This window comes from Chlorocebus sabaeus, chromosome 19 (assembly GCF_047675955.1).
Source record: "Chlorocebus sabaeus isolate Y175 chromosome 19, mChlSab1.0.hap1, whole genome shotgun sequence".
Classification (NCBI taxonomy): domain Eukaryota; kingdom Metazoa; phylum Chordata; class Mammalia; order Primates; family Cercopithecidae; genus Chlorocebus; species Chlorocebus sabaeus.
In genome coordinates, this window is record NC_132922.1 from 14,433,419 (window position 1) to 14,453,216 (window position 19,798).

The 19,798-nt window shown below is 50.7% G+C and overlaps 1 long non-coding RNA gene across 1 annotated transcript; it reads right to left on the reverse strand.

Moving 5' to 3' along the window:
* Positions 1–7,971: 7,971 nt before the first annotated feature.
* LOC140709194 (uncharacterized) lies at positions 7,972–15,684 on the reverse strand. Its single transcript, XR_012089598.1, has 2 exons — positions 13,282–15,684; positions 7,972–8,107 (listed from the first exon to the last, which is right to left on the reverse strand). It is a non-coding gene; the product is annotated as an uncharacterized lncRNA (long non-coding RNA).
* Between the last annotated feature and the right edge of the window lie 4,114 nt (positions 15,685–19,798).

Sequence of the window (19,798 nt, forward strand, 5' to 3'; positions counted from 1 at the left end):
CTGTGCTTCTGCTGGCCCCTTTCTGTGGACCTGCCATAGTTCCTGCCCTACCTGGTGTATAAAACAAGGGTATGGGGCTGGCGATGTCCCCAAGCCCTTCAGGTTCTGAGCCTGTGCTGCCATGGACTCTCCTTTCTGTGTGTCTATGTGGGGCATGGGGGCGCCTTCCCTCCCCACCTAGAAGAGTGACAGGAGGAGGATGAAACCCGTGGGATACTGTTTCCTCCCAGGAACTTGCTGCTTCCTTGAGGCTTCAGAATTGGGATAGTGGCTTCTAGTCCTTTCTCTGGAGACCCTGGATATAGCAAAGACCCCACTTTGCCTGCTCAGTTCAATTTCCTCAGTCCAATTTCCTTCTCAGTTCCATTTTCCTTGTGGGTGTCTCTCCTCCAACTGGACCCACAGCTTCTTGGGGCGGGGACTGAGACCCTACGTCCGCAGCAGGGAGGCACTAGGGTCTCTTCCCAGCGCAGGCAACATAAGTCCTCGTTAGGATCTGAGGCTCTTTGCAGAAAATGCTGGTGTCCTTGAGAGCAGTTTATTTAGCCTGTCTGGGCTCAGAGTCTCCATCTGTGCACCGAGAATCATCATCATCACTTTGAAAATTAAATGAAGGACTACATGTAAGGCTCTTTTTGTTTTGTTTTGTTTTGTTTTTGAGACAGAGTCTCGCTCTGTCGCCCAGGCTGGAGTGCAGTGGCACGATCTCGGCTCACTGCAAGCTCCGCCTCCCGGGTTCAAGCCATTCTCCTGCCTCAGCCTCCCGAGTAGCGGGGACTACAGGCGCCCACCACCACACTCAACTAATTTTTTTGTCTTTTTTGGTAGAGACGGGGTTTCACCATGTTAGCCAGGATGATCTCTATCTCCTGACCTTGTGATGCGCCTGCTTCAGCCTCCCAAAGTGCTGAGATTACAGGCGTGAGCCACCGCGCCCGGCCCCATGTAAGGCTCTCAGTGTTGTGGTCAGCACACAGCAGGCACTCAGTAGTTATGTGTGGCAGGGATGTATTAACCTAGTTTCTCTCAACATGGTACAAGTGCCCCTGGGGAGGAGAGAAGTCATGTTGCTTTGCCCTGAACTGTGCTAAGGCCTTCACCTATGTTATCCCAATGTGCCTCGCAGGGACCCTGTGAGATAAATGTGCTCATTGCCTGTTTCACAGACAGGACACTGAAGCTCAAAGAATGAATGGACTTGCCTCGGTCACATAGCCTGGCGGGAGGGAACAAACCCAGGTCTCACTGGCAGCAGGCCCTGAACGCCCCTCCCATTCCCACCAGATGGACCCCAGTCCCTTTCTCAAGTCCCGACTAAAGAGATTTTCTGGGCCAAGCATGGTGGCTCACGTTTGTAATCCAAGCACTTTGAGACGCTGAGGTGGGTGGATCACGAGGTCAGGAGTTCAAGACCAGTCTGGCCAACATGGTGAAACCCCATCTCTACTAAAAATACAAAAATTAGCCAGGCGAGGTGGCACATACTTGTAATCTCAGCTACTCAGGAGGCTGAGGCAGGAGAATCGCTTGAACCCAGGAGGCAGAGGTTCCAGTGAGCTGAGATCGCACCACTGCACTCCAGCCTGGGCGACATAGTGAGACTCTGTCCCACCCCACAAAGAAAGAGACTTTCTGAAATTGAACATCTCTGATAGTTGGCCTGTTCTTCCTTCTGCTGAGATGATTTAATATCAATGGGGTTTTACGGTTTCCAGCCATGGAAAATGACTAATTAGAATAGAAATGGAGGTGGAGGTTTTGATTGGAATTCAACCACAGAGGAGCTGGAGAGGAGGGAGGCTGGATGCCCGGCCTTCAGAGAGCAGGGACATTCCCAGGGACAGTCTCTCCCAGGCCAGTGGCTTCTGTTCCTTTGGCTGTTGGTCCTGAAAGAAGTGCCTTCAGGGTTAGGGGTGTCTGAGCTCAGTCTCAGGGGTCACACAGACAGGGTTCTGGCCCCAGCCCCACCACTTCCTCTTCACTGGCTGAGTCTGTGGCCATCTCTCCAGGATGTGGCCTTCAGATGCTGTAACTCCTAACTCCCAGTCTCACCCTTCCCCACGGAGTGTCTCTCATCAAGGTTCAATTTCTGGCTGGGTGTGGTGTCTCTTATCTGTGATCCCAGCACTTCGGGAGGCTGAGGCAGGAGGATCACTTGAGTGCAGCAGTTCAAGACCAGCCTGGGCAACAAAGTGAGATCCTCATCTCTCTTTTATTGAGGTGGAGTCTCTCTCTGGTGCCCAGGCTGGCGTGTAGTGGCATGATCTCGGCTCACTGTAAACTCCACCTCCCAGGTTCTAGTGATTCTCCTGCCTTAGCCTCCCGAGTAGCTGGGATTATAGGTGCTCACCACAATGCTTGGCTAATTTTTGTATTTTTAGTAGAGATGGGGTTTTACCATATTGGCCAGGCTGGTCTCAAATTTCTGACCTCAAGTGATCCACCAGTCTCGGCCTCCCAAAGTGCTTTACAGGCTTTACAGGCCTGATTATAGGCGTGACCCACCACGCCCAGCTGAGATCCCCGTCTCTACAAAAAAATTTTTAGAGATTGGCTGATTGTGGTGGTGTGCACCTGTAGTCTCAGCTACTCAGGAGGCTGAGGTGGGAGGATCACTTGAAGCCCAGGAGGCAGAGGTTGCAGTGAGCCATGATTGCACCACCGCACTCCAGCCCAGGTGAGAGAGTGAGACTCTATCTCCAAAAAGAAAAAGAAAAAAAAAAAAACAAACAGGACAATTTCTGGGAAAGAGAGCCAGGTTGCCCAGCTCGGGTCACAGGCCCGCCTCTGAGAAGAGGGGACAGGACCCTGTGTTTGGCAGTTTCACCATCACCAAATGGATGGTGGAGGGACAGATCCTTGCCATGAGCAGAGTTTGTGCTTACTGCCCCCCAAGTTCATGGATTGAAATCCTAACCCCCAAGGTGATGGTGTTAGGAAGTGGGGCCTTGTGATTAGGTCATGAGGGTGGAGCTCTCATGAATGGGATTAGTGCCCTTATTTATTTATTTATGAATGAGACGGAGTTTCGCTCTTGTCACCCAGGCTGGAGTACAATGGCGCAATCTTGGCTCACTGTAACCTCTGCTTCTCGGGTTCAAGTGATTCTCCTGCCTCAGCCTCCCAAGTAGCTGGGATTACAGGCGCCCGCCACTACGCCCAGCTAATTTTTGTATTTTTAGTAGAGATGGTGTTTCACTATGTTGGCCAGGCTGGTCTCAAACTCCTGACTTCAGTTGATCCACCCACCTCAGCCTCCCAAAATGCTGGGATTATAGGCATGAGCCACGGCACCTGGCAGGATTTGTGCCCTTATAAAAAAGACTCAGGTTGGGCGCTGTGGCTCACGCCTGTAATCCCGGCACTGTGGGAAGCCAGCGTGGGCAGATCCCTTGAGCCTATGAGTTTGAGACCAGCCTGGGCAACACAGTGAGACCCTATCTTTACAAAAATACAAAAATTAGCCAGGCATGGTGGCACATGCCTGTAGTCCCAGCTACTCAGGAGGCTGAGGCAGGAGAATCACTTGAACCCAGGAGGCCAAGGTTGTAGTGAGCAGAAATGGTGCCACTGCACTCCAGCCTGGGTGACAGAGCAAGACTCTGTCTCAAAAATAAAAAAACAAATAAATAAAAATAAAAGACAGTGCACAAACAGGCATGTAAAAGAAATTGACTGGGCATGGTGACTCACCCCTGTAATCCCAGCACTTTGGGAGGCCAAGGTGGGGGAATGGCTTGAGTTCAGGAATTTGAACTGGGCAACATGGCGAGACCCCATCTCTATTTAAATTAAAAAAATAGAATCAATAAATAAATACAGATAAAATAAGAAAAATAAAAGAGACCCAAAAGAGCTCTCTTGCCTCTTATGCTATATGAGGACACAGTGAGGAAAGCACCGTCTTTAAGACCCTGAATCTGCCAGCATCTTGACTTTGGATTTCCAGCCTCCAGAACTGTGAACCGTGAGGAGTAAATTTCTGTTGTTTATAAGCATCCTGAATAGATTAAGATGATCCTCAAAGACAGGGGTTGCTATGACCAGAAAAGGGAAGTGAGAGATGCTGGAAAGGCCAATCAGAAGCTCCCCACCCCAGAAGGCCACCCATCTGTTCTGGTCCTGGCTTCCCTGAATACAAACTTCTATTTCGCTGTGTTCCTCCTCCCTTCCTTCCTCTTTCCTCCCTCCCTCACTAATTAATTGTTTGCTCTGTTTCGGGCGTACTAATAAGCCCGGGGAAGAAGAGTCAGACCCAGTGCCAGCGAAGGAGAAACTCATCTAATCCAGAACAGCAGACACAGCTCCTCTCCCATGGAACACCCAGAGCAGACACTGCCAGTCGATCCCTGCACCCTTTCCCCGGGAGCCTGGGCTCAGCCTCAAGACTTTGCTCCCGCTTCACAGAGCTCTGCGCAGCCAGTTCTTATCAATTGGAGTTGGTCCAAAATTTGGAAACTCTTTGCTCTGCCTGGCCAAAACCATTCCTGCTTCCCATAACAATTCTGACATTTAAAAACAGCAGAATTCCCCAACACTCATCCCCGGGAAAAGAAATTTGGCATTGTTGGTACTTTCAACCCCTGACCCTGGTCAGCTGTTGAGTCAACTTGCGGTTGAGTCTTGAGTCCCATTTCTGCAGACAGAAAGACCACATTTGCGTTTCTGAGTCTTGGGGTTAGGATGCATTTTCTATAGTCACTGTAACAGATTACTGCAAACTTAGTGGCTTAAAATAAAACAAATCCATTAGCTTACAATTCCAGAGATTAAAAGTCCAAAATGAATCTTTCAAAAATTTTTAATTTACTTTTATTTTTTAATTTTCCTTTTTTTTTTGAGATGGAGTCTCACGCTGTCACCCAGGCTGGAGTACAGTGGCGCGATTTTGGCTCCCTGCAACCTCCACCTCCCGGGTTCAAGCAATTCTACTGCCTCAGCCTCCCAAGTAGCTGGGATTACAGGCATGTGCCACCACGCCCAGCTAATTTTTGTATTTTTAGTAGAGACGGGGTTTCACCACGTTGGTCACACTGGTCTTGAACTCCTAACCACAGGTGATCCACCTGAGACAGAGTCTCTCTCTGTCGCCCAGGCTGGAGTGCAGTGGCTCAATCTTGGCTCACTGCAACCTCCACCTCCCGGGTTCAAGGGATTCTAATGCCTCAGCCTCCCAAAGTGCTGAAATTATAGGCATAAGCCACCGTGCCTGGCCCAAAATGAATCTTACAGGCCTGAAATCAAGATGTCAGCAGGGTGATGTTCTCTCTTTTTTTTTTTTTTTTTTTGAGATAGAGTTTCGCTCTTGTTGCCCAGGCTGGATTGTAGTAGTGTGATCTTGGCTCACCGCAACCTCTGCCTCCTGGGTTCAAGGGATTATCCTGCCTCAGCCTCCTGAGTAGCTGGGATTACAGGCATGCGCCACCACGCCCAGCTAATTTTGCATTTTAAGTACAGACAGGGTTTCTCCATGTTGGTCAGGCTGGTCTCGAACTCCTGACCTCAGGTGATCCACCCACCTCGGCCTCCCAAAGTGCTGGGATTACAGGCGTGAACCACTGCGCCAGGCCAGGGTGATATTCTTTATAGAGTCTCCAGGTAAGGATCCGTTTCCATGCCTTTTCCAACACAATCTACAGGCTGTCCACATTTCTTTTTTTTTCTTTTTGAGATGAAGTCTCGCTCTCGTCCCCCAGGCTGGAGTGCAATGGCGCGATCTCTGCTCACCGCAACCTCTGCCTCCCAGGTTCAAGCAATTCTCCTACCTCAGCCTCCCCAGTTGCTGGGACCACAGGCATGCGCCACCACGCCTGGCTAATTTTTTGTATTTTTAGTAGAGATGGGGTTTCTCCATGTTGGTCAGGCTGGTCTCAAACTCCTGACCTCAGGTGATCTGCCCATCTTGGCCTCCCAAAGTACTGGGATTACAGGTGTAAGCCACCACGCCCGGCCTCCTTTTTTTTTTTTTTTTTTTTGGAGACAGTCTTGCTCTGTCACCCAGGCTGGAGTGCAGCAGCACAGTCTCAGCTCACTGCAACCTCTGCCCCCTGGGTTCAAGCGAGTCTCATGCCTCATCCTTCTGAGAAGCTGGGGCTACAGGTGTGTGCCACCATACCTAGCTAATTTTTATTTCTGTATTTATTTTAAATAGAGACAGGGTTTTGCCAGGTTGGCCGAGCTCGTCTCCAACTCCTGGCCTCAGGTGATCTGCCCACCTTGGCCTCCCAAAGCGCTGGGATTAGAGGTGTGAGCCACCGGACCAGCCTCGATGGCGATAATTATATGGAAATCGTGGTTTTCTTCCCAGATCACCCTGGCTGGCTGCTGAGAGCCAAGCCCAACCAGGACAGAGTCACCCAGGTTACAGAGTAGGGAGGTCCAGGGGAAAGCCTGTGTCCTTCCTGGACCAGCACCCATGTGTGCCACCCGCATGGGACTGCCTGGGATCCAGTGCCTGACAAGGCCCTGCTAATAGAAGCCCTCGCTGATATCAGCCCTGAGCTCCCAGCCCCGTGGGAGGCAGTGGGTGCTGTGTAGAGAGCACTAAACTAGGTAGGGCCCAGTGGTTCATGCCTGTAATCCTAGCACTTTGGGAGGCCAAGGCAGGCAGGTCACTTGAGGTCAGGAGTTCAAGACCAGCCTGGCCAACATGGCAAAACCCTGTCTCTACTAAAAATACAAAAATTAGCTGGGCGTGGTGGCGGCTGCCTGTAATCCCAGCTACTCGGGAGGCTGAGGCAGGAGAATTGCTTGAACCTGGGAGGCGGAAGTTGCAGTGAGCCGAGATCGCTCCACTGCACTCCAGCCTGGGCAACAGAGAGAGACTCCATCTCAAAAACAAACAAACAAAGATGTGCTGTTTTCCTCCCCGTGACTGTAGTAAGTTCTTTGAGGGCAAGCCCCTGTGTCTGTGTTTGCTTTTCCTGCCTTCTGCCCTGTGCTTAGTGCTGAGCTGTACACATCACAGTGCTCAATAAAGACTTGCTGATAAATTCCCGAAGACCCTAGCTTTGCTCCGAGGAATGCTTTTCTTACAACTCTCAAATGCCGTCTCCACTGAGTGAACACCATAGGCCCAGCAAGAGAAACTTCAAGGAAGGCTGGCCCGACGGCAGTGGGTTATCAGAACTTACTCACATTTGTGTCACTAAATTTGGTACACAACCCTCCACTGCTAACCTTAACTGGCATAAAACATTTTTAGAGGCCAGGCGTAGTGGCTCATACCTGTAATCCCAGCACTTTGGGAGGCTGTGGCGGGTAGATCACAAGGCCAGGAGTTCGAGACCAGCCTGGCCAACATGGTGAAACCTCATCTCTACTAAAAATACAAAAATTAGCTGGGGATGGTGGTGTGCGCCTGTAATCCCAGCTACTTGGGAGGCTGAGGCAGGAGAATCACTTGAACTCGGGAGGCGGAGATTGCAGTGAGCCAAGTTCCCGCCACTGCACTCCAGCCTAGGACAGAGCGAGACTCTGTCTCAAAAAAAATAATAAAATAAAAACAAAAATTTTAGAAAAGAAACTTCAAGGAGAGGACAGAGCCAGCTTTCTAGAACATGCCTCTCTGTCCAACCTTCTCCTCAGCCGGCGCCAGATTCACCCTGTCAGTCATCAAGCCCTATGAATCTGGCCTCAGTCACCTTTCCAACTGCATCTTTCTTTTTTGTTTTCTTTTTTTTTTTTTTTTTTTGAGACGGAGTTTCACTGTGTTGCCCAGGTTGGAGTGCAGTGGCGTGATCTCGGGTCACTGCAAACTCCGCCTCCCGGGTTCAGGGGATTCTCCTGCCTCAGCCTACTCTCCTAGTAGCTGGTATCACAGGCATGCACAACCACACCTGGCTAATTTTGTATTTTTAGTAGATATGAGGTTTCACCATTGCTGCCAGACTGGTCTCGAACTCCTGACCTCAAGTGATCCACCTGCCTCAGATTCCCAAAGTGCTGGAATGATAGGCATGAGCCATCACACTCGGCCCCAACCTCATCTTTCTTTCTTATTCTAGGCTTTTGCTCATGCTGGTCCCTCTGGAGTACCCTTCGGAGTGCTGTTCCCTCCACAGCTCAGGTGCCACCTCTTCCAAGAAGTCTTCCCACATGCCACCTCCTGCAAAGACACGCAGAAAGTTATTCCCATCTACACATTTCTCCCTCTTAGTCTAGTGATCCCTCCCTTTCAGATTTGTCTGATGGTTTTCATTGTTTCTGGCACAGTACCTGGCCTGTCCAATAAATGGAGGTCAAATTCACTTGAACTACAGTCTAGGGCTAGAGACAGTGTGCAGCGGGGAGAGATGGAAAGGACATGAGACTTTTTCAATCGACAGGGGCTACAGCTGGAAGGGGCTCTTCCCCAGGAAGGCTGGCAGATGGAAAACAGCTGGCGGCTGAGGGTGGCTGTGACTCAGCTACCCCTGCAGCCTGGGGGACACTGCAGACAGGGTGAGTCAGGAGTCAAAGGCCTACAGGAATTTTGGTAAGAATAAGACAAGCTCTGGAGTATTTCTAGAATGCAGGAGGTTAAGTATTCAGGGAGTGGGGTCAGGGCAAAACAGCCTCATCATGTTATTTATTTTTTTGCCTGCATGAAATAGTCACATGGTACAAATTCAAAGGGTACAAAGTGGGCAAAGTCTTCTACCCTGTCTTGTTCCTACCACCTAGGTCCTCTTCCAAGAAGCAGCCTACTTTTCCAGTTGCTTATACTTAACATACTTCCTATACGCTTTTCTTTCTTTCCTTCCTTCCTTCCTTCCTTCCTTCCTTCCTTCCTTCCTTCCTTCCTTTCTTTTATTTTTTTTTGAGACAGAGTCTTGCTCTGTCACCCAGGCTGGAGTGCAGTGACGTGATCTCGGCTCACTGCAACCTCCGCCTCCCTGGTTCAAGCGATTGTCTTGCCTCAGCCTCCCTAGTAGCTGGGATTACAGGCATGTGCCACCACACCCAGCTAATTTTTGTATTTGTAGTAGAGACGGAGTTTCACCATGTTGGCCAGGATGGTCTCAATCTCTTGACCTCTTGATCTGCCTGCCTCGGTCTCCCAAAGTGCTGGGATTACAGGCGTGAGCCACTGCGCCAGGACTTTTTTTTTTTTTTTTTTTAGATGGAGTTTCACTCTTGTTACCCAGGCTGGAGTGTAATGGCACAATCTCTGCTCACTGCAACCTCCGCCTCCCGGGTTCAAGCGATTCTCCCATCTCAGTCTCTCGGGTAACTGGGATTACAGACGCGCGCCACCAGGCCTGACTAATTTTTTTATTTGTATTTTTATTAGAGGCAGGGTTTCACCATGTTGGCCAGGTGGGTCTCGAACTCCTGACCTCAGATGATCCACCTGCCTCAGCCTCCCAAAGGGCTACAATTACAGGTGTGAGACACAGCACCTGGCTAATAAATTTCTATCATCTATAAATTACCCATGTCTAAGGTATTTTATTATCACAGCCCAAACAGACAGCATTTCATATCAGCACATACAGAACTGTCTCATTTTTTTCTTTGACTGTGTTTAGGGTTGCCAGGTAAACTACAAGATGCCTACTTAGATTTGAATTATTTGCATTTCCAATACAGAAAAAGAAATTTTTAGTGTAAGTTTGTGCCATATAATATTTGGGACGTACTTATGCTAAAAAGTTATTTATTTATCCGAAATTGAAGCCAGATGTTTCGTATTTGTATTTGTTAAATCTGGCCACCCTTGTTACCTTATATGGGAACTCCTTATTTTAAATCCTTGGGGGCTTCAGGAACCAGGTGCCTGGACCTGGTGGGTGTCCACTCTCTGACTGTATTCTGAATTAGGCTCTAGAGACTCCACGGTTTGCATCCAGTGCTGAATTTCCACCTCCAGGCCCCATTTACTGAAATAAGAAATTAGCTGGGTGTGGTGGCTCATGCTTGTAATCTTTGTACTTTGGGAGGTGGGAGGATCCCTTGAGGCCAGGAGTTCGAGACCAGACCTGGCAATATAGTGAGATTCCCATCTCTACAAAAAATTTTTTTTAATTATCCAGGTGTGGTGGTTCACACTTGTAATCTCAGCGATTTGGGAGGGTGAGGTGGGAGGATCACTTGAACCCAGAAATTGGAGGTTGCAGTGAGGTATGATCATGCCATTGCACTCTAGCCTGGGTGACAGAGTGAGACCCTCTTTTTTTTTTTTTTTTTTCTTGAGACAGAGCCTTGCCCTGTTGTCCAGGCTGGAGTGCAGTGGCTCAGTCTTGGCTCACTGCAACCTCTGCCTCCCAGGTTCAAGCAATTATCCTGCCTCAGCCTCCCTGTAGCTGGGATTACAGGCACGCACCACCATGCCTGGCTAATTTTTATATTTTTAGTAGAGATGGAGTTTCGCCATGTTGACCAGGCTGGTCTCGAACTCCTGAACTCAAGTGATTCACCCACTTCAGTCTCCCAAAGTGTTGGGATTACAGGCATAAGCCACCACACCCGGCCTGAGACCCTGACTCTTAAAAAAAGAAAGAAAGAAAGAAAGAAACAAAAAGAAAAAGAGGCCAGTCACCATGTCTTACACCTGTAATCCCAGTACTTTGGATGGCCAAGGCAGGAAGATGCTTGAGTCCAGGAGCTCGAGATCAGCCTGGGTAACAAAGTGAGGCCTCATCTCTACAAAAAATAAATCAAAACTAGCCAGGCTTGGTGGCATGAGCCTGAGGTCCCAGCTACTTGGGAGGCTGAGATGGGAGGATGGCTCGAGCCTGGAAGGTCGAGGCTACAGTGAGCTGTGATTGCATCACTGCAGTCTAGCCTGGGTGACAGAGAGAGACCTTGTCTCAAAAAAAAAAAAAAAAAAAAAAAAAGAAAGAAAGAAGGGCCGGGCGCGGTGGCTCAAGCCTGTAATCCCAGCACTTTGGGAGGCCGAGACGGGCGGATCACGAGGTCAGGAGATCCAGACCATCCTGGCTAACCCGGTGAAACCCCATCTCTACTAAAAAAGTACAAAAAACTAGCCGGGCGAGGTGGTGGGCGCCTGTAGTCCCAGCTACTCGGGAGGCTGAGGCAGGAGAATGGCGTAAACCCGGGAGGCGGAGCTTGCAGTGAGCGGAGATCCGGCCACTACACTGCAGCCTGGGCTACAGAGCGAGACTCCGTCTCAAAAAAAAAAAAAAAGAAAGAAAGAAAGAAATGAAAAGCCCGTAGAGTGACCAGGCCCCGTGGCTCATGCCTGTAGTCACAGCACTTTGGGAGGCCGAGGTGGGTGGATCACCTGAGGTCAGGAGTTTGAGACAGCCTGGCCAACATAGTGAAACCCTGTCTCTACTAAAAATACAAAATTAGCTGGGCGTTAGGCCAGGTGCAGTGGCTCAAGCCTGTAATCCCAGCACTTTGGGAGGCCGAGACGGGCGGATCACGAGGTCAGGAGATCGAGACCATCCTGGCTAACACGGTGAAACCCCGTCTCTACTAAAAAGTACAAAAAAACTAGCCGGGCGAGGTGGCGGGTGCCTGTAGTCCCAGCTACTCTGGAGGCTGAGGCAGGAGAATGGCATAAACCTGGGAGGCGGAGCTTGTAGTGAGCTGAGATCCGGCCACTGCACTCCAGCCTGGGCGACAGAGTGAGCCTCCGTCTCAAAAAAAAAAAAAAAAAAAAAAAAATTAGCTGGGCGTGGTGGCACGTGCCTGTAATCCTAGCTACTCAGGAGGATGGACCAGGAGAATCGCTTGAACTCAGGAGGCAGAGGTTGCAGTGAGCCGAGATGGAGCCACTGCACTCCAGCCTGGGTGATACAGCAGGACTCTGTCTTGGGGAAAAAAAAAAGATAAGGCAGGGCACGGTGGCTCACACCTGTAATCCCAGCACTTTGGGAGGCTGAGGTGGGTGGATCACTTAAGGTCAGGAGTTCGAGACCAGCCTGGCCAACATGGTGAAACCTCATCTCTACTAAAACAATAAATAAATAAATAAACACAAAAATTAGCTGGGTGTGGTGGCGCACACCGGTAGTACCAGCTACTCGTGAAGCTGAGGCAGAAGAATTGTTTGAACCCAGGAGGCAGAGGTTGTGGTGAGTCAAGATTGTGCCACTACACTCTAGCCTGGGCAACAGAGCGAGACTCCGTCTCAAAAAAAAGATCAGGCCTATCCTCCTGAGCTGGACACTGAGACCCAGAAGGGTAAAAATTTTGTTTGCCGAGATCCCCCAACCAGGAAGTGGTAGTGCTGGAATTTTAACCCAGATATATTTGACGCCAAGGCTCAAACTCTCTCCACTGGGATTATTAACCCTTATCAGTTTATCTGTGCTATGCTTTCAGGTAAGAAAACTGAGTACTGTGATAAGTCCTCTGCCTGTGACCACTTTGTTTGTTTGTTTGTTTGAGACAGAATTTTGCTCTTGTTGCCCAGGCTGGAGTGCAATGGCATGATCTTGGTTCACCACAACCTCCGCCTCCCGGGTTCAAGCGATTCTCCTGCCTCAGCCTCCCGAGTAGCTGGGATTACAGGCGTGCGTCACCACGCCCGGCTAATTTTGTATTTTTAGTAGAGATGGGGTTTCTCCATGTTGGTCAGGCTGGTCTCGAACTCCCAACCTCAGGTGATCTGCCCACCTCGGTCTCCCAGAGTGCTGGGATTATATGTGTGAGCCACCGTGCCCGGCCTCTACGTTAGTTTTACAAGGGCCCAAAGCAGGAACAAACCTCCAGTCCTGTAGCATATAGGATGAAAGCCTAAGCCTTCCTATTTCCCACCTGACCTTCAATGCCCATAGGGAACCTGGCCCAGCCCATTTCTCATCTGTTGTTCTGGTCGTCTCCCCAAAAGGCCACACCTTTCCTTGCATCCACACTTCTACACTTTGACACTTTGGGTGAAGTGGAAAAAGTCTGGTGGAAGAACTAGTTCTAAATATCAGCTTAGTCACTTCTGTGCTTTGTGACCATGGGCAAGCCACTTGACGTCTCTGAGTCTCACTTTACTCAGCTGGAAAATGAGAAAAGATATGCCTAAGTCTTAGCTTAGCACTTGTCTGCTGATTAATAGGCATTAGCTGAAGGAAGGGGGACATTTATTGTGCCCCTGCCACGTGGCAGACCCGGTGAGAGACACTGGCGACGCTGTGGTGAACCCGGTAGTCACAGTGGCTGCTTTTCTAGGGACTCTTCTTGCAGTGGAGGGTGTGGTCTATTGCAGCAGGAGATTGAGTCACTGGGCCTTTGTAACTGTGGGCAGGATTCCTCCTGAGCTGAAGATGAGTGCCTTAAGCCAGGTGTGAGGGTGGGGAAATACCCTAATTTGACAGAAAAGGAAAGGAAACTTACCCCACTCGGCTTTAAGCGGTGAGGCCAGAATTCAAACCCGGGCGCTGCTTTGATAGGCCACCCTGGTTTCCTCTTGCATCCGCACTGCTGAGCAGAGAGCCCGGCACCTAGTGGGATACCAAAGACACAGAGGCGGCCAGCAGTGAAAGCTGTATTGAAAAGAAGCTAGAGGAAGCTGGTGAAAGCCAGAGGTTGGGGGATGGGGACAGGGAAGGCTGTGAATGGAGAGGACTTTTATTGACCAGCCAGCCCTTGGCCAGATCCCTTCCTCAGATGTGTGTGTTGGCAGGAAGAACCTGGCTGGGCATCTCTGTGCACTGTCTGTGGGTGAATGAAGGAGGACCTGAGTCTTTCTTTTTTTTTTTTGAGATGGAGTTGTACTGTTGTCGCCCAGGCTGGAGTGCAGCGGTGCGATCCCAGCTCACTGCAACCTTCATCTCCCGGGTTCAAGCAATTCTCCACCTCAGCCTCCTGAGTAGCTAGGATTACAGGCATGCAACACCACGCCTGGCTAATTTTGTATTTTTAGTTGAAACAGGGTTTCTCTATGTTGGTCAGCCTGGTGTCGAACTCCCGACCTCAGGCCTGCCTCGTCCTCCCAAAGTGCTGGGATTACAGGTGTGAGCCACTACGCCCGGTGCACCTGAGTCTTTCTAGTCCAGGCTGAGCTCTGGGCCATTCAGCGCTTCTCAAACCCACAGCAGTGCCTCATTGCAAGAGGAGCTAGTGGGATACAGGAGGAGAAAGCAGGGAGGGAAAAGGCAGGTCAAGGAACTGAACTACAGGCCCACTCGACAGTTCCTCCAGGTCTTTATTGTTTACTGAAGGAACCCTGTGAATGTGGCCTTCCACTCCCTGCTCTATCTGTGTTTGTTTTAACATAACCCATTCCCTCCCTTCTTACCAACAAAGGGTTGGAGTAAAACTGACTGCACAGAGCCTGCCTAACTATGCATTGTCCCTCGCTGTGGACTCTGTACCCCGAGCACAGCAGGGTCCCAGGGCTCCACGGGAGAGGCCCCACAGGCACCCCCTTCCCTCCAACAGCCGGTCTTTCCCTCCTCCATTCTCAGACCTCACCCTCCCCACATGTCATAAAGGTCCTGTGCCCTGACCTCCCTGAGTCACCTGTTTCTCTGTATCTCTATCTGTTTCTGTGGCTGCCTCTGCCACTAGACAGTGGCCTCCAATACTTAATTATGGTGGGCAGGGCCATGGTCGGCCTCCCTCGGTGTCCTCAGCCAGCAGGTCTAGCCTGGGTAGGTGGACCCTGGGAAAAGAGATAATTGAATGAGGCCGGGCGTGGTGGCTCACACCTGTAATCCCAGTACTTTGGGAGGTCGAAGTGGGCAGATCCCTTGAGGCCAGGAGTTCGAGACCAGCCTGGCCAACATGGTGAAATCCCGTCTCTACTAAAAATACAAAAACTAGCCGGGCGTGGTGGCTCACGTTTGTAATTTCAGCTGCTTGGGAGGTTGAGGGAGGAGAATCGCTTGAAGCCGAGAGGCGGAGGTTGCAGTGAGCCAAGACTGTGCCACTGCACTCCAGCCTGGGCGACAGAGCAAGACTCCATTTCAAAAAAAAAAAAAAAGACGTGAGTAAATGAATAAATGGAAGGGCAGTAGGCCTTTGGGGGTTGTGGTGAGCCAGATAATGACCCCGAAGATGTCCACGTCCTGATCCCTCAAACCTGCAAATGTGTTACCCTGCATGGCAAAAGGAACTTGCAGAGGTGATGGAGTTAGGAATCTGGAGATGGGAAGAAATTCCACCTGCGGCCAGCGGCTTCAGTCCCTGCCTGAGCCCCAGCCCACCCCTGCCACCGGCCTGCCTGCGCCTGTCAGCCTTTCCCAGTCAGCCTCACAATCACGTGTGCCAATTCCTTGCAATCCATCTGTCCATCTTTATCTCTGCCTCTATATTTCCTCCAGGTTCTGTTTCTCTGGTCAAGCCCTGACTGATACAGGAGCCCAGGAAATTGGCCTCTTTGGTCTGAATTTGGGAGACCACTCAGAACATGGCCGAAGTGGGTAGGGGAGAGCCGGCCTAGGAATAGTCCGGGAGGTCTGGTGCCCCTCAGTTGGAGCCTGTGTTGCACCCACATCTCCAGGGCCAGGAGGCTGGCCCTGTTGACCTTGGCTGTGGGCCCGGTGGAGGTGGAGTGCAGGCCCCCACAGGCAGCTGAGCAAACAGGACAGTGGGGGCTGGGGGAGCAGAACTGGGGAAGGGACGGGGAGAGAAAGGAGCGGTGGGATGCAGGTGAGGACCAAGAGTGCGCTTGGAGGTGCTGGGAAAGCTGGGCCAGCCCTGCCGAAACCTGCTCCGGTGTCTAGCCTGTGGCCGGGCTGAGCCAGGCACTGGGGACACCACGGAAGACACGGCATAGCCCCTGCCCACATGGAGCACACTGTCCCCCTCCCTGAGTTGCCTGGACCCCCAGTAAGTGCCGCTCCTGGCGCGTAGTAAATAACTCTGGAATGAATGATCTGAGGCTAGACTCCAGCCAACAGAGGCCCGAGAAAGAGGCGTTTGACAAATAAGGCCTGGGAAGAGAGAAAAGGATGACCTGGTGGAGACTCGGAGTAGGGAGTGGGATGAGAAGAGGCGTAGGCTGGGAGGACAGGCTACCCACGCATGTCCAGGGCAGCCCCGCAGCCCTGCAGCCCCATGGGGGAAGAGTTCTTTTCCTGCCTCCCCTCCATCCATCCACCCCCAGGCATGGCTAATTTTCCTTTTTAGGGACAGCTGCTCTTCCCGCTCCCCACAGAGTAACAGAGCCAGAATCTCTGCCTGCTTCCTGAGACCCCCATCTGCCCAGACCTCGCCTGGACTGTGGTTTTAGCAAATAATTTGGATCCTTCTAGAGCTTGGGGGAGGAAGCCTCCACCCCTTCCTCCTTAGTGGTGTTAAGAAATGCTCAGCATTCCAGGGTTAAGAGGGCCAGGGGCCATTCTTCTCAGCACAGGGACAGACTCAGAGGAACAAAATGAAGGAGGAACCCAGCACCCGTCCCAGGCTCTCAGCTCCCTCCCGGGGTCACCTGGGGACTGGCGGGTGAGGCCAATTCATTCAGCTCCCAGGGAAGGAGGCCTTGGGGAGCCCAAGAATGTTCAAGAGCAAGTTCCTGGGGCTTCCCGCACAGGGTTCGGGGCTCCTGTCTCAGAGCTCCCAGAAGAGACCCTGCCTGGTTCCTACTAGTCTCCCCGTCATGCCCAGCCCAGCCTGGCACCAGAGAGCACTCCATGAGTGTTTATGGAATGGATGCAGGGTGGGGGAGTAGGATGTAGGGTATCAGATATGGCCTCCGGGAGGGCCCACGTCGATGCTGTATGAAGTAAACAGTGAGACTGTGGGGTGTGCGCCGGGAGTCAGGCGCTGCTGCAGGCCGGATGTGAGGACTCCCATTTATTCCTCACACAGCGCTGTGATTGTGCTACCACGATATCCCCATATTACAGATGAAGGGGCCAGAGCTCAGAAAGGGTAAGTAACTTGTCCAAGGACACACAGCAGATAAGTGCAGGGACCAGTATTTGGACTCCAGAGTTCCTGCTTTTTTGTTTTGTAGAGATGAGTCTCACTAGGTTGCCCAGGCTGGTTTCCAACTCCTGGCCTAAATCAGTCCTCCCGCTTCAGCCTCCTGAGTTGCTGGGACTAGATGCATGGCCTCTGCACCCAGCCGGGAGTCCCTGCTTTTAAGTGCTAGGCACATTGCCTCTGGAGAGGGAGGAGGAGAAGTAAAGGCCTGGGTGAGGGGCGGTAAACATGAGATACTTGAGAAAAATAAGAAGGCCCGAAGGGCCAGGTATGGGTGATGACTCAACGTCTGTAATCCCAGCACTTTGAGAGGCTGAGGCAGGAGGATCACTTGAGCCCAGAAGTTTGGGACCAGCCAGGGCAACATAGTGAGACTCCCATCTCTACCAAAAAATAGAAAAACTTAGTGGGGCGTGGTGGCACATGCCTAGGGTCCAGCTACTCAGGAGGCTGAGGCAGGAGGATCACTTGAGCCCAGGAGGTTGAGCCTGCAGTGAGCCATGATCACACCACTGCACTCCAGCCTAGGTGACAGAGTGAGACCCCGTCTCAAAAACAAACAGACAAAGAACCCGAAGGCTGTGGAGCTGGTGCGGTGGGTGACCGTGGGGCCCAGGACTCTAGTTTCTCTGTCCTGCCCATTGGAGTTCCAGGTAGGATGTCCGAGGGAGACATGGTTTGCTACATATAGCTACATGGAAAGACCCCAGGACTAGCCAACTTGTAGAGCCCTTAGGGCAGTAAGATTTTAGGGTGACACTTGCATCTGGCCTGGGGTCAGCAGGTGCTCAGGCCTGCTCTGAAATGGAGGACCACTGGCTCAGTTTACCTTTGATTGGAATAGGCAGGGTGGGGGAGCAGCAAGGACATAGGGAGTTGGGGAATCCTGGCCCTATCCCAGACCCTAAGCCCCCTCTGTAACAGTGAGACCCTGGGCACGTCACCTAAGCACTCCGGGCCTCCAATGATAATCCTCTGTCCACCTGGCGTCTTAGTGGGTCAATTTGACAGCGGCTGTTTATTCGGCACTGCTAGTGTGTTACCTCGGTGACTCATCCCAGTGACCTACTGGTCACCCCATTTAGCAGATGCTTCCTGGGAAGATAGTGAAGACAAACTGAGCCTTTATGTCCGAATGGCCCTTTACAACCTGCAAAAGGCACTTAGCGACCTAATTCAATTTGATCCTTCACTCAAACCCGGAAGCCAGGCGAACACACTTCATTGTTCCGTTTAAAGATGAAGAAACTGGCTGGGCATGGTGGCTTATGCCTGTAATCTCAGCACTTTGGGAGGCCGAGATGAGTGGATCACCTGAGGTCGGAAGTTCGAGACCAGCCTGACCAACATGAAGAAACCCCGTCTCAACTAAAAATACAAAATTAGCTGAGTGTGGTGGTGCATGCCTGTAATCCCACCTACTCGGGAGGCTGAGGCAGGAGAATCGCTTGAACCCAGGAGGCAGAGGTTGCAGTGAGCCAAGATCGTGCCATTGCACTCCAGCCTGGGCAACAAGAGTGAAATTCTGTCTCAAAAAATAAAATAAACTATAATAAATAAATAAATAAAAATAATTTTTTTAAAGATGAAGAAGCCAAAGCAAGTAAAGGAGTGGGTTGCTCAAGATTCATTGATCTTTAGGGAACAACAAAGACCTTCAATTTGGGTTTTTTGACACCCTGTTCAGTACTTTTTTTACACCCCCCTGCAAAAGAATACATTTATAAGCATCCAACACCATCCATCTTGCTGTCTTATCCCAGAATCCTGATCAGAATTCAAATAGTTTGCCAGCCGGGTGCGGTGGTTCACACCTGTAATCCCAGCACTTTGGGAGGCTGCGGTGGGTGGATCACCTGAGGTAAGGAGTTCGAGACCAGCCTGGCCAACACCGCAAAACCCCATCTCTACTAAAAATACAAAAATTAGCCGGGTGTGGTGGTGCGCGCCTGTGATGCCAGCTACTTGGGAGGCTGAAGCAGGAGAATTGCTTGAACCAGGACACGGAGGTTGCAGTGAACCAAGATTGCACCACTGCACTCCAGCCTGGGCAACAGCCCAAGACTCCATCTTAAAAACTAATAATAATAATAATTCAAATAGTTGCCATGAATGGAGGATTTTTTAAAATGGGGAAAATATTTTTTAAAAAGAATTAAAATAGTAGTAATGACAATAGATACCTTCACTGAGCTGTTTTGTTTGTTGTTTAGTAAAGACAGGGTTTCACCACGTTGGCCAGGCTGGTTTCGAACTCCTGACCTCAAATGATCTGCCCACCTCAGCCTCCCAAAGTGCTGGGATTACAGGCCTGAGCTACTGCACTCGACCTAAGAGCCCACATTTTCAGTCTCTGTGTATCCCTCTGCACTCAGCATTTTGCTTTACGAATAGTATGAGGGCTCCACAAATTTATTTCTTTATTATTTTTATTTATTTATTTATTTTTGAGACGGAGTTTTGCTTTTCTTGCCCAGGCTGGAGTACAATGGCGCCATCTCAGCTCACCACAACCTCTGCCTCCCAGGTTCAGGCGATTCTCCTGCCTCAGTCTCCCAAGTAGCTGGGATTACAGGCATATGCCACCACGCCTGGCTAATTTTGTATTTTTAGTGGAGATGGGGTTTCTCCGTGTTGGTCAGGCTGGTCTCAAACTCCTGACCTCAGGTGATCCGCCCACCTTGGCCTCCCAAAGTGCTAGGATTATAGGCATAAGCCACTCCACCTGGCTCACAAATGTATTGGGTGAATTAAATAATGTTTATCTTTTCTACAGTTCTGAAGTTTCAAAGAAAACCTTCGGGTGGGAAGAGCATGGGATGTGAGGTCAGACCAGGATTTGAATTTCAGCTCCAACACTTAATGACGGTGTGATCTTAACCTTCATCTCCTCATCTGTAAAATGGGTTAACAGCACTAAACACCACATTCCCCCGCCCCCACACACAGCTCTGCTTGTTGGGAAGATTAAACTGAGTCA